The sequence below is a fragment of the Mirounga leonina genome, unplaced genomic scaffold (genome assembly GCF_011800145.1).
Source record: "Mirounga leonina isolate KUSES-001 unplaced genomic scaffold, KU_Mleo_1.0 Mir_178, whole genome shotgun sequence".
NCBI lineage: Eukaryota > Metazoa > Chordata > Mammalia > Carnivora > Phocidae > Mirounga > Mirounga leonina.
The window spans coordinates 20,964,488-20,978,278 of record NW_023270464.1 but is presented as its reverse complement, the minus strand read 5'-3'; the positions used below and the strand labels follow the sequence as shown (position 1 = coordinate 20,978,278).

At 38.7% G+C, this 13,791-nt stretch overlaps 1 pseudogene; it reads left to right on the top strand.

The window, feature by feature from the left end:
- The first annotated feature begins 3,550 nt into the window (after positions 1-3,550).
- Positions 3,551-4,437, top strand: LOC118023192 (annotated as a pseudogene).
- Positions 4,438-13,791: the final 9,354 nt, after the last annotated feature.

The window sequence follows — 13,791 nt, the reverse complement described above, 5'->3', positions numbered from 1 at the left end:
AGAGTATAAAGGGAATCAACTCATTATTTGAAAACTGGTAAATAAAGGGAAAGAATAAAGAAAAGGTGTATATGGCAGAACATAAGAACATTATAGCCAATTTTTGAACTTACAGTATTTTTATTATGATAAAGTAGTTGTAATAAAACATTACAAAATTAAAACATTTAAATTATGTGGTACTAGTATAACAAAACAGCAGTGAACAGAACAGTGAAATAAAATCCACAACAAGTTTGTCTATTTCCCACATGATACAGATGGCATTTTAAATTATTGATGGGGCGCCTGGGTGGCTCAGTCGGTGGGGTGGAGCCCATGCTTCTTGATCTCAGGGTCATGAGTTCAAGTTCCACATTGGATGTAGAGCTTACTTAAAAAAATAGGTAAATCAATAAACCATTGACAAAATGACAGATTATTTAATAAGTACTATCAGAGTAATTGTTTAACTGTTCAAAGAGTTAAGTACCCTACACCATCACTCAATAGAAATCCCAGATGAAATCAAGATAATGTAGGAGTTGGGGAAGAAGGACAAAATGAAGGGAAAGGGGGGAAAAAAGGAGGAAACAAGGAAGGCGAAGAACTGGAAAGTTAATCAAAGAGAGAAGTGTTAGGAAAGGGAAATTATCTAATATTAAAGTGGGTCAAGGCTTTTGATGCAAAACCTCAAAGAAAATGTAGAAAATAATATAAGAAAGTGGGCTCTGGAATCAAATGATCTGGCTTTTAGAGACCATCTCTGTCACTTACTGGTTGATGTGTGACTTTGGACAAGACGCTGAACCTCTCTGTGCCTCAGTTTCATCATTTGGGGAAAAAAAAGAATATTGCATGTACTTTAGATGTGATTTACAGATTAAATAAAATAGCGTGTGTCAATAATTTAGTATAGTCTGAAACACTTAATAAAACTAAATAAATACGGGTTATCATTGAACATAATATAAAATTTTATGTATAATGAAACCTTCATAAACAATTAAAATGTAAATGACAAGCTGAGAAAATATTTGCAATAAGTATAAATACATATATGTAAAATGTAATGTATATATTGTAGAGAAGGTGACTACTCTCAGGGAATATAGTGAGGACAAAGAACAGTGTGGCTGGCAGATTCCTAGGAGTTTTTATTGACCTTGTGGTGCCTCCTATATGACATCTTAAACTGAGCTAAAAAGACTAAGTTTTGAGAAAGGTTTACATAGGCTAAGCTTTTCTAAACATTGCAATACTTTTTCCAAACACCCATCACATCACAGCTAGCATCCTGTAATAAGCACAAGGATGACTTTCTTCAGGAAAAGGAGGTAATAGACCTGTTAATGCCCAAATCATCCCCAATTCAGAGTATTTCAAGCTCAAGTTTCTATTAATTTATTCTGTTTATGGGGTCTTGGCATTTAGACACACATACCTCCTAGTCGTTAGTAATAAAAAAATGCATCTATTTTTTTTCATGCTTTAACAATATTTCAGTGTTGGGGATATTGCTTAGATCCATGTGACTTCCAGTATCCAACAACCAAATATCATATGATTAATATCACAATTACATAAATCTTACATATCAAATAGATGATAAAGGAACTTGAGCCTATTTAACTATATACAAGTATCAAAAGGAGACTAAAATATTTCAAAACAAATAGGGATGACGTCTATTATATGAAGGCTCTCTCCATTAATAAGAAAAAAATAGGTTATTAGAGAGGAATACAAGTCAAGGCAAACTTGAAATATCTTCCCCATCAAATTAACTGCTTACTCTTAGTCACTCTGCAATAAGCTATGTTATAAGCAGGAAACTGGCTTAGTGATACCAAGCCAAGAATATGAATTAACAATTTTTTTTCCTCATTAGATAAGTTTAAATATTATGTTTCTCTACATTGCTTATTCTGTCAACAAATATTTACTGAGCACCTAGCATATGCCAGTTGTTAAGATCAGTCTATGGGATACATTACAGAACTTGGAGATTAGTATCTCCATGATGCTCTTTTGGTATGAGTGAAAGAGGAATTTCTAAATGTTTAGGGTAGGGGGTCAGCAAACAATAGCTCACAGGCCAAATCCAGACCACTACCTGTACTTAATGAATAAAATTTTTTAATATAGCAACATGCATTAATTTATGTATTGTCTATCAGTGTTTACATGCTACAATAGTAGGTTAGTTAAAACAGAGGCCATATAGACTGCAAAACTTAAAATAATTATTAACTGGTCCTTTATAGAAGTTTGCTGACCCCTGGTTTAAATGACATCTTCTGTTTCCTTACAAACACCCATGACCCAACCACTCCCAATCTATTCTTCAAACAGCATCCAGAATCATCCTTTTTACATGAGTGTTGTATCATTTTACTTTCTTCTTAATACATGACAATGGCTTCCCATTGCTCTTATAATGAAGACTGCATTCTGACAAGACCTCCAAAGTCAAGCTTGCTTCCACTGTGCTGACCTTTTTCCAATGCCCTGAATAGACTATTGTCTTTATAAATGTTTTCTTCTGTCTGGAACAATGTCCACTGATCTTGTACTGATCAACTTGTCCTTCATTCTCAGCTTATATTTCGCTTCTCAGAGAAGCTTTCCCACCATACCATTTATCTCCACCCCGACTTGCTATTTTCTCTTGTGGTACTCTTTTATTTTCTTTTATGGCATGCCTTAAAGTCTGTTTTTATATATTTATTCATGGTTTTGTATGATGTCTGTCTACACCACTAGACTATAAGCTCTGTGAGCATAATAATTAAGTTAGCTTTTGTGCCTGCCTACGGATTTCCTAGACTGTAGCAAGTATGCCATGAATTCATTCATTTTACATTTAAAAAAATTTTTTTATATGTTCTGGTTGCTTCTTCTTTTAATACATCTTTTTATTAACATATAATGTATTATTTGTTTCAGGGGTATAGGTCTGTGATTCATCAGTCTTACACAATTCACAGCGCTCACCATTTTACATTTATTTTTGAGTGAAGATTATAGGAGTATTTTGATGTCAGCTTGGTGGAAATGAACTTTTTAATGGAGACAGAAAATTGGCAGTTAAGTTTGATTTTCTTGAATAAAAGAAATGATAAAAAAGGTTCTGGTATAGTATTCAGAAATCAGTAAGTAGATTAATTGGGAGGACAGTCAGGTAGTCATTGCTGAGACCTGAATCCATAGCCTAAACTACTTGGTAGAAGAAACATTTCAAATGATAGAAATGGAAAATATAAGAGAACAGATGAGAGAATTTGAAAACAAATCTTGGAGACCAAAAATGCAAATAAAAGGATTTGGGGAGGAGATAAAAAATGGAGGAGAGACAATCATTGGCCAATAAGAAACTAAAATTTCCCTGAGGTGGGTGGCTGGTGGATATATGATCAAATTAAAATGACACATGTTCCTGGTAGAGTTCATGAGTAAAGACACACACCTAAGTCCACCCTAATAAAATTGTAGAGCTCAGCTTGTCTCCCAGACCGATTCCTCCCCCCAAATCCCTGCCACACGAGGCTGTGGGGCATGGATCGAGGGATTGAAGAATGTCCCGTGTTCCACTGGGGAAAGTCCTCCTAAGGAATGTCATCCGACAGACAGATGCTCACAATAAGATTCAGGAGGAATCAGATATGTGGAAAATAAGAGAACTGGAGAAACAGATGGAAGATGCTTACCGGGGGACCAAAAGGAAAATGTTACCCAGTAGTTCAAGACGGATGTGTAGTGATGGTTTTGATGAAGAAAGTCAAAGAGACTGTTGGAGGCCAAAGAATGAAATTTCTGAGGCACTGAAGATGATTTTCTTAAGGCTAAATCGTGGAATAAGAAGTTATATGATTATGAAACTAATATGCCAGACAGATGGGGTCACAGTGGTTATAAAGAGTTATACCCTGAAGAATTTGAAACAGACAGTAGTGATCAGCAAGATATTACCAGTGGGAAAAAAACATCTCCCCAAGTAAAATCATCTACCCATGAGTCTCACAAACACAAGAAGTCAAAGAAATCTCACAAAAAAAAAAGCAGAAAAAAAAGTCACACAAAAAACAGAAGAAAAGCAAAAAAGAAGCCACAGATATAACAGCAGATTCCTCAAGCGAGTTCTCGGAAGAAACTGGGGCTTCTAGTACCAGGAAAAGGAAATAGTCACATAAGCACAAGAAAAAATCCAGGAAAAAGTCTCTCAAAAAATCTGCTTTATTCTTGGATGCAGAAAGTGACACTTCCCAGTCAGATGATTCCGCATCCAGCAGTTCTGAGGAAGGTGAGGAGAGACACTAAGAAAACCAAAAGGAAAAAGACATAAAAAAAGTCCATATCCCTGTAGTTAACAATGAAATACAGGAGAGGACGAACAGACACAAAAATTGGAAAGTGGCTACAGATGAAAGGTCTGCAGAGAGTTCAGGGGATGACTAAATGAGGAGACATTCTCCATTTCCCATCTGACTGGTTACTTACAGCTCTTCCACCTTGGGGTTTTGCCAGTGACTCTTTGCCCGGCACAGGGGCCCTGAGGTCAGAGCTGTCCTGTGCCATCTATCTACGTTCTGACAGACTTCTTGTCTTCTGTTTTGGCCTATTAAACTTGATCCTCTTATTGTTAATAGGGAATCTGGTATTTTGTTATGAAGTTTTCTTGAAGAGATTATTTTTTGCAATTAATCACATTTAGGGTAGAGTGCAAATGCAACAAATTAAAGGACCCAGAAAGCTGAATCCCAGTAACAACCTGGGTACACCAAAAGGGATGTAGAATTTGGGGAAAGCAAGGGCTGGGATCAAGAGGTGGATTGGAACTGGTGCTGTGTAGAATGTTGGAACATCGTGTTGCTCTGTTTATGTAGCAGGTGCCACAACTTTGTCTTCAGCCTTGGTGCTTTGCTCTTTCTGTATTTTGGCCTCAGAGATGTGGTCCAGTTTATTTAATGAGAAAATGAGTATAAGAGCAAGACATTTTTCCTTCATGATAACATCCATAGACAGCTGTTATTATGAGACTAGGGTTTTCTGTCAAATTTCCCTGCTGGACAGGGTCTGTGGCTACACTAAGTATACCCCTAAACATGGTAATTGGTTTAGTAAATGGTTTTCTACTTCCTGTAAAAATAAATAAATAAAATAAAATTGTAGAGCTCCAATGCTAAAGAAAATTCTCACAAACTTTCAGGTAAGAAGAAAAATGTAGCCTGCTTGGGCTGTCATAACAGAATACCACAGACTGGGTGCCTTAAACAACAGACATTTATTTTCTCACAGTTATAGAGGCTGGATCCAAGATCAAAGTGCCAGCAGGGTTGATTTCTGATAAAGCCTTTCTTCCTGGCTTGCAGACAGCTGCCTTCGCAATATGTCCTCATATGGCCTTTCCTCTGTATGTGAATGAAACGAGAAAAAGAGATCTTTGGTGTCTTCCTCATTTCATAAGAACACCATTCCTATTAGGATTACAGCACTGCCCTTATGACCTCATTTAACCTTAATTATTCCCTTAAAGACTTAACTCCAAATATAGTCACATGGGTGTTAGGGTTCTGGTATACAAATTTTGGGGGATACAATTTAGTCTATGGCAATACCTAAACAAGGAAAAAGAATCAAACTCATTGCTTTTATGGTCTGCAAGACTGGATGCTAGATGATGGTTGAATAACATTTGTATAGTGCTGAGACAAAGAGCTACAACTTAATTATCCTGTGCCTAGTCAAGTTATGATCCATTTGTCAGGACTAAAAGGAACACCATTGCAAAAACATCAGGATTTGGGGAGTAGATCACTCACTTATTCTATCAGAGAACACTGCTCAAAAAGCAACACCAACAAACAGATCCATCAGAATAGAGACCTCAAGGTAGGAGAAATGGAGGAAGAAAACAACATGTGGAGAGCAATGTACCTTGTTTTATGCACATATATCTGAATAGATAATGACAGATTTCTCTAGTAAGATGTAACAGCACTAAAATAGATTGTTAAAATAAAAGGAGCATGTGCAAGGAACATTATAATAGCTTACATCTGAATACACTTAGCTCTATGAAACTGGAGTTGGGTAATAATTGGGGAGAGAGAAGAAGAAGCATTCTAAAGTTATCATTTGGGTGGATGGTGGACAGTGGCAAGAAAGAAAGGACAAGTGAAGGGTAAAGTGTTCTGAGATTTCATCTCATGGAGGGCAAGGAAATGGAGGTTAATAGGATATTTTGTATGAAAAGAGTTTGTACAATATTAGTAAATAGAAACTGATTATGAGTCTTTGGGAAGGGAAAGTGATCAGCCAGGATATGGGAAAGCATAGTAGAAGATCCAAATTAAAAAAAAAATTGGGGCACCTGGGTGTCTCAGTTGGTTAAGCGTCCGACTCTGTTTGTTTGTTTTATATTCTTATGTTAATCCCTATACATTACATCATTAGTTTTAGATGTAGTGTTCCATGATTCATTGTTTCTGCATAACACTCTGTGCTCCATGCAGAATGTGCCCTCCTCAACACCCACCACCAGGCTAACCCATCCTCCCACCCCCCTCCCCTCTAGAACCCTCAGTTTGTTTTTCAGAGTCCATCGTCTCTCATGGTTCGTCTACCCCTCTGATTTCCCCTGCTTCATTCTTCCCCTCCTGCTACCTTCTTCTTCTTCTTTTATTTTTTTTCTTAACATATATTGCATTATTTGTTTCAGAGGTACAGATCTGAGATTCAACAGTCTTGCACAATTCACAGCGCTTACCAGAGCACATACCCTCCCCAGTGTCTATCACCCAGTCACCCCATCCCTCCCACCCCACCCCCCACTCCAGCAACCCTCAGTTTGTTTCCTGCGATTAAGAATTCCTCATATCAGTGAGATCATAAGATACATGTCTTTCTCTGTTTGACTTATTTCGCTCAACATAATACCCTCCAGTTCCATCCACGTCGTTGCAAATGGCAAGATCTCATTGCTTTTGATGGTTGCATAATATTCCATTGTGTATATATACCACATCTTTATCCATTCATCTATCGATGGACATCTTGGCTCTTTCCACAGTTTGGCTATTGTGGACATTGCTGCTATAATCATCGGGGTGCATGTACCCTTTCGGATACCTACTTTTGTATCTTTGGGGTAAATACCCAGTAGTGCAATTGCTGGATCATATGGTAGCTCTATTTTCAACTGTTTGAGGAATCTCCATACTGTTTTCCAGAGTGGCTGCACCAGCTTGCATTCCCACCAACAGTGTAGGAGAGTTCCCCTTTCTCCGCATCCTTGCCAACATTTATTGTTTCCTGACTTTTTAAATTTAGCCATTCTGACTGGTGTGAGGTGGTATCTCATTGAGGTTTTGATTTGGATTTCCCTGATGCTGAGCGATATTGAGCACTTTTTCATGTGTCTGTTGGCCATTTGGATGTCTTCTTTGGAAAAATGTCTGTTCATGTCTTCTGCCCATTTCTTGATTGGATTCTTTGTTCTTTGGGTGTTGAGTTTGATGAGTTCTTTATAAATTTTGGATACTAGCCCTTTATCTGATATGTCATTTGCAACTATCTTCTCCCATTCTGTTGGTTGTCTTTTGGTTTTGTTGACTGTTTCCTTTGCTTTGCAAAAGCTTTTTATCTTGATGAAGTCCCAATAGTTCATTTTTGCCCTTGATTCCCTTGCCTTTGGCAATGTTTCTAGGAAGAAGTTGCTTCGGCTGAGGTCAAAGAGGTTGCTGCCTGTGTTCTCCTTTAGGATTTTGATGGACTCCTGTCTCACATTGAGGTCTTTCAACCATTTGGAGTCTATTTTTGTGTGTGGTGTAAGGAAATGGTCTAGTTTCATTCTTCTGCATGTGGCTATCCAGTTTTCCCAACACCATTTGTTGAAGAGACTGTCTTTTTTCCATTGGACATTCTTTCTTGCTATGTCAAAGATGAGTTGACCATAGAGTTGAGGGTCCATTTCTGGGCTCTCTATTCTGTTCCATTGATCTATGTGTCTGATTTTGTGCCAGTACCATACTCTCTTGATGATGACAGCTTTGTAATAGAGCTGAAAGTCCGGAATTGTGATGCCACCAGCTTTGCTTTTCTTTTTCAACATTCCTCTGGCTATGTGGGGTCTTTTCTGGTTCCATAGAAATTTTAGGATTATTTGTTCCATTTCTTTGAAAAAAGTGGATGGTATTTGGATGGGGATTGCATTGAATGTGTAGATTGCTCTAGGTAGCATTGACATCTTCACAATATTTGTTCTTCCAATCCATGAGCATGGAACGTTTTTCCATTTCTTTGTGTCTTCCTCAATTTCTTTCATGAGTATTTTATAGTTTTCTGAGTATAGATCCTTTGCCTCTTTGGTTAGATTTATTCCTAGGTATCTTATGGTTTTGGGTGCAATTGTAAATGGAATCGACTCCTTAATTTCTCTTTCTTCTGTCTTGTTGTTGGTGTATAGGAATGCCACTGACTTCTGTGCATTGATTTTAGATCCTGCCACTTGACTGAATTCCTGTATGAGTTCTAGCAGTTTTGGGGTGGAGTCTTTGGGGTTTTCCACATAAAGTTTCATATCATCTGCAAAGAGTGAGAGTTTGACTTCTTCTTTGCCAATTTGGATGCCTTTGATTTCTTTTTGTTGTCTGATTGCTGTGGCTAGGAATTCCAATACTATGTTGAATAGCAGTGGTGATAGTGGACATCCCTGCTGTGTTCCTGACCTTAGGGGGAAAGCTCTCAGTTTTTCCCCATTGAGAATAATATTTGCTGTAGGTTTTTCATAGATGGCTTTTATGATATTGAGGTATGTACTCTCTATGCCTATACTCTGAAGAGTTTTGATCAAGAAAGGTTGCTGTACTTTGTCAAAAGCTTTTTCTGCATCTATTGAGAGGATCATATGATTCTTGTTCTTTCTTTTGTTAATGTATTGTATCACATTGATTGATTTGCAGATGTTGAACCAACCTTGCAGCCCAGGGATAAATCCCACTTGGACGTGGTGAATAATCCTTTTAATGTACCGTTGGATCCTATTGGCTAGTATTTTGGTGAGAATTTTTGCATCCATGTTCATCAGGGATATTGGTCTGTAATTCTCCCTTTTGATGGGGTCTTTGTCTGGTTTTGGGATCAAGGTAATGGTGGCCTCATAAAATGCGTTTGGAAGTTTTCCTTCCATTTCTATTTTTTGGAACAGTTTCAGAAGAATAGGTATTAATTCTTCTTGAAATGTTTGGTAGAATTCCCCTGGGAAGCCATCTGGCCCTGGGCTTTTGTTTGTTGGGAGATTTTTGATGACTGCTTCAATTTCCTTAGTGGTTATAGGTCTGTTCAGGTTTTCTATTTCTTCCTGGTTCAGTTTTGGTAGTTGATACATCTCTAGGAATGCATCCATTTCTTCCAGGTTATCTAATTTGCTAGCATAGAGTTGCTCATAATATGTTCTTATAATTGTTTGTATTTCTTTGGTGTTGGTTGTGATCTCTCCTCTTTCATTCATGATTTTGTTGATTTGGGTCATTTCTCTTTTCTTTTTGATAAGTCTGGCCAGGGGTTTATCAGTCTTGTTAATTCTTTCAAAGAACCAGCTCCTAGTTTCGTTGATCTGTTCTACTGTTCTTTTAGTTTCTATTTCATTGATTTCTGCTCTGATCTTTATGATTTCTCTTCTCCTGCTGGGTTTAGGCTTTATTTGCTGTTCTTTCTCCAGCTCCTTTAGGTGTAGGGTTAGGTTGTGTACTTGAGACCTTTCTTGTTTCTTGAGAAAGGCTTGTATTGCTATATACTTTCCTCTTAGGATTGCCTTTGCTGCATCCCAAAGATTTTGAACAGTTGTGTTTTCATTTTCATTGGTTTCCATGTATTTTTTTAATTCTTCTCTAATTTCCTGATTGACCCATTCATTCTTCAGTAGGATGCTCTTTAGCCTCCATGTATTTGAGTTCTTTCCGACTTTCCTCTTGTGTTTGAGTTCTAGTTTCAAAGCATTGTGGTCTGAAAATAGGCAGGGAATGATCCCAATCTCTTGGTACTGGTTGAGACTTGATTTATGACCTAGGAGGTTTATCTATTCTGGAGAATGTTCCATGGGCACTAGAGAAGAATGTGTATTCCGTTGCTTTGGGTTGGAATGTTCTGAATATGTCTGTGAAGTCCATTTGGTCCAGTGTGTCATTTAAAGTCTTTATTTCCTTGTTGATCTTTTGCTTAGACGATCTGTCCATTTCAGTGAGGGCGATGTTAAAGTCCCCCACTATTATTGTATTGTTGTCGATGTGTTTCTTTGCTTTTGTTATTAATTGCCTTATATAATTGGCTGCTCCCATGTTAGGGGCATAGATATTTACAATTGTTAGATTTTCTTTTTGGATAGATCCTTTAAGTATGATATAGTGTCCTTCCTCATCTCTTATTACAGTCTTTGGTTTAAAATCTAATTTGTCTGATATAAGGATTGCCACCCCAGCTTTCTTTGGGTGTCCATTAGCATGGTAAATGGTTTTCCACCCCCTCACTTTCAATCTGGGGGTGTCTTTGGTTCTAAAATGAGTCTCTTGCAGACAGCATATCGATGGGTCTTGTTTTTTAATCCAGTTTGATAGCCTGTGTCTTTTGATTGGGGCATTTAGCCCATTTACATTCAGGGTAACTATTGAAAGATAGGAATTAGTGCCATTGTATTGCCTGTGAGGTGACTTTTACCGTATATTGTCTGTGTTCCTTTCTGGTCTATGTTGCTTTTAGGCTCTCTCTTTGCTTAGAGGACCCCTTTCAAGATTTCTTGTAGGGCTGGTTTTGTGTTTGCAAATTCCTTTAGTTTTTGTTTGTCCTGGAAGCTTTTGATCTCTCCTTCAATTTTCAATGACAGCCTAGCTGGATATAGTATTCTTGGCTGCATATTTTTCTCATTTAGTGCTCTGAATATATCCTGCCAGTCCTTTCTGGCCTGCCAGGTCTCTGTGGATAGGTCTGTTGCCAATCTAATGTTTCTACCCTTGTAGGTTACCTATCTCTTCTCCCGAGCTGCTTTCAGGATTTTCTCTTTGTCTCTGAGACTCGTAAGTTTTACTATTAGATGTCAGGGTGTTGACCTATTTTTAGTGATTTTGAGAGGGGTTCTCTGTGCTTCCTGGATTTTCATGCCTGTTTCTTTCCCCAAATTAAGGAAGTTCTCAGCTATAATTTGCTCCATTATACCTTCTGCCCCTCTCTCTCTTTCTTCTTCTTCTGGGATCCCAATTATTCTAATGTTGTTTCGTCTTATGGTATCGCTTATCTCTTGAATTCTGCCCTCGTGATCCATTAGTTGTTTATCTCTCTTTTTCTCAGCTTCTTTATTTTCCATCATTTCATCTTCTATATTACTGATTCTCTCTTCTGCCTCATTTATTCTAGCACTTAGCGCCCCCATTTTTGATTGCACCTCATTAATAGCCTTTTTGATTTCTACTTGGTTGGATTTTAGCTCTTTTACTTCTCCAGAAAGGGTTTCTCTAATAACTTCCATATTTTTTTCAAGCCCAGCTAGTATCTTTAAAGTGATGATTCTGAACTCTAGATCTGACATCGTACTAATGTCCGTATTGAGTAGGTCCCTGGCAGTCGGTACTACCTCTTGTTCTTTTTGTTGAGGTGATTTTTTCCATCTTGTCATTTTGTGAAGAGGAGAATAGATTACTGAGATAACAAAATGCTAGCAGAGTAACCACGTCCCCAGAAAATATACTCTAAACAATTCAGAAAAGACCTGAAGAGGTGGGATAAGAAAGGGAAAGAGAGAAAAAAGAAAAAGAAAAATTAGAAAAAGATAAAGATAAAAACAAAACAAACAAAACAAAACAACTACAACAAAAAACCAGAATGTGATCAAATATGATCAGGCTGGTATATAGATCAGTGCCACACACTAGATTTGGGGTGTATTTTGGTCTTTTAGAAGAAAGTGCCTCCCAAAATTTTAAAGAAAGAAAAACTTATATATGTACAAAAATAAGGGTTGATACGATGAAGGGATGGAATATGACTGTAAAGATGGAAAGTATAAAAAATTTTATAAAAGGAATTGATAAGAAGTTGTTTGAAAAAAGAAAGAAGAGGATTTAAAAAAATAAAAAAGAAAAAGAAAAAAAAAGGAAAGGGAGAGGATGTGATCAGGCAGGGGAATTGAAAGCACCATATACTAGAAATTTAGGGTGTATTTTAATCTGTAAGAGAAACTATCTCAAAATTTTAAAGAGAGAACAACTTATATATATAAGCCAAAAATACGGGTAACTATGAAGGGATAGAATATGACTCTAAAAATGAAAAATAAAAATGTTTTTTTTTTAAAAAAGGGGATTGATAAGATGTTGGTTGAAAAAGGGAAAAAGAAAAATTCAAAAAGAAAAAAAAGAAAAAAAGTTTAAAAAAAAATTAACTTTGAAAGACTAAAGAATCATGGTAAAAAAGCCATGAATTCTATGTGCAGTATTTCCCTAGCGCTGGAGTTCTGCCATTCTCATTGATCGGTAAACGTGGTCTTGGCCGGCTGTTCTCGCTGATCTTCTGGGGAGGGGCCTGTTGCCGTGGTTTCCAAATGTCTCTGCCAGAGGCGGAATTGCCCCGCCCTTGCCCCCTCCTGGCTAAGTAATCTGCTCGGGTTTGCTCTCCGGGGCTTTTTTTCCCTGCGAGCTTTCCGTACAGCTTTGGAGGCGGAGAGTGAAAATGGCGGCCTCCCAATCTCCCCCGAGAGGAGCCGAGAACTCGGGGCCCCGCTCGTCAGTGAGCCCCCAGAGAAAAGCCATCAGTCACTCCCGTCTCCCCGGTCTCCGGCCGCACTCCGTGCTCACCCGGCCTGTGACCGTGCGTTTCTATCTCTGACACCCGACCCCGGGTGGAGTCTCCAAACCCAGCAGATCCCTGCGGTGCCCTCCCGCGCGGCTCCTCCCGGGGAAGGAAGGTGAGTCTCCCCGGATCTGCCGCTTGTTGGGTCCCTGCTGGAGGAGCAGGGGCCCGACTGTGCCGCGGATCACGGTCAATGGCAACCCCGAGCTGAGCGCCCGCGCCTGGGCTCCGCCTCTGCAGCCGGCTTCCCCGCTCCGATACCTGGGAACTCTGCCACACTCAGGCACCCCCGGTCTTTCTGTGACCCCGAGGGTCCTGAGACCACACTGTCCCGGAGGGTTCCACCCCCCGCTTAGCCACCAGAGTGACGTCCCTTGGCGGAGCAGACTTTTAAAAGTTCCGATTTTGTGCTCCCCGGCTCTATCACTTGCCAGAAGCGGCCGATGGAGGCCCCTCCCCCGCCATCTATCCTCCCGAATATCGCCTGGATTCACTTCTCTGCATGTCCTACCTTCCAGAAAGTGGTCGCTTTTCTGATGAGAGAGTTGTTGCTCTTCTTTTCTTCGATCTCCTGTTGAGTTTGTAGGTGTTCAGAATGGTTTGATCCCTATCCAGCTGAATTCCTGAGAGGAGATGAAATCCAGGTCTCCTACTCCTCCGCCATCTTGCCTAATCTTCTGGACATATATTTTAATTTATCTTGGATGTATACCTAGGAGTGGAATTTCTGGGGCAAAGGGAAACTTTTTGTTTAAATTTTTGAGAAACCCCCAGACACTTCTTCCAAATGTCTATGCCATCTACATTTACACAAGGAGGAGGGTTTCAATTTCTTCACATGGTAGCCAACATTTGCTATTATCTGTCTTTTTGATTATAGCCACCTTAAGTGGGCATGAAGTAGTATCTCATTGTTGTTTTTATTTGTATTTCCATGATGACTAATGATGTTGAACATCTTTTTATGTGCTTCTT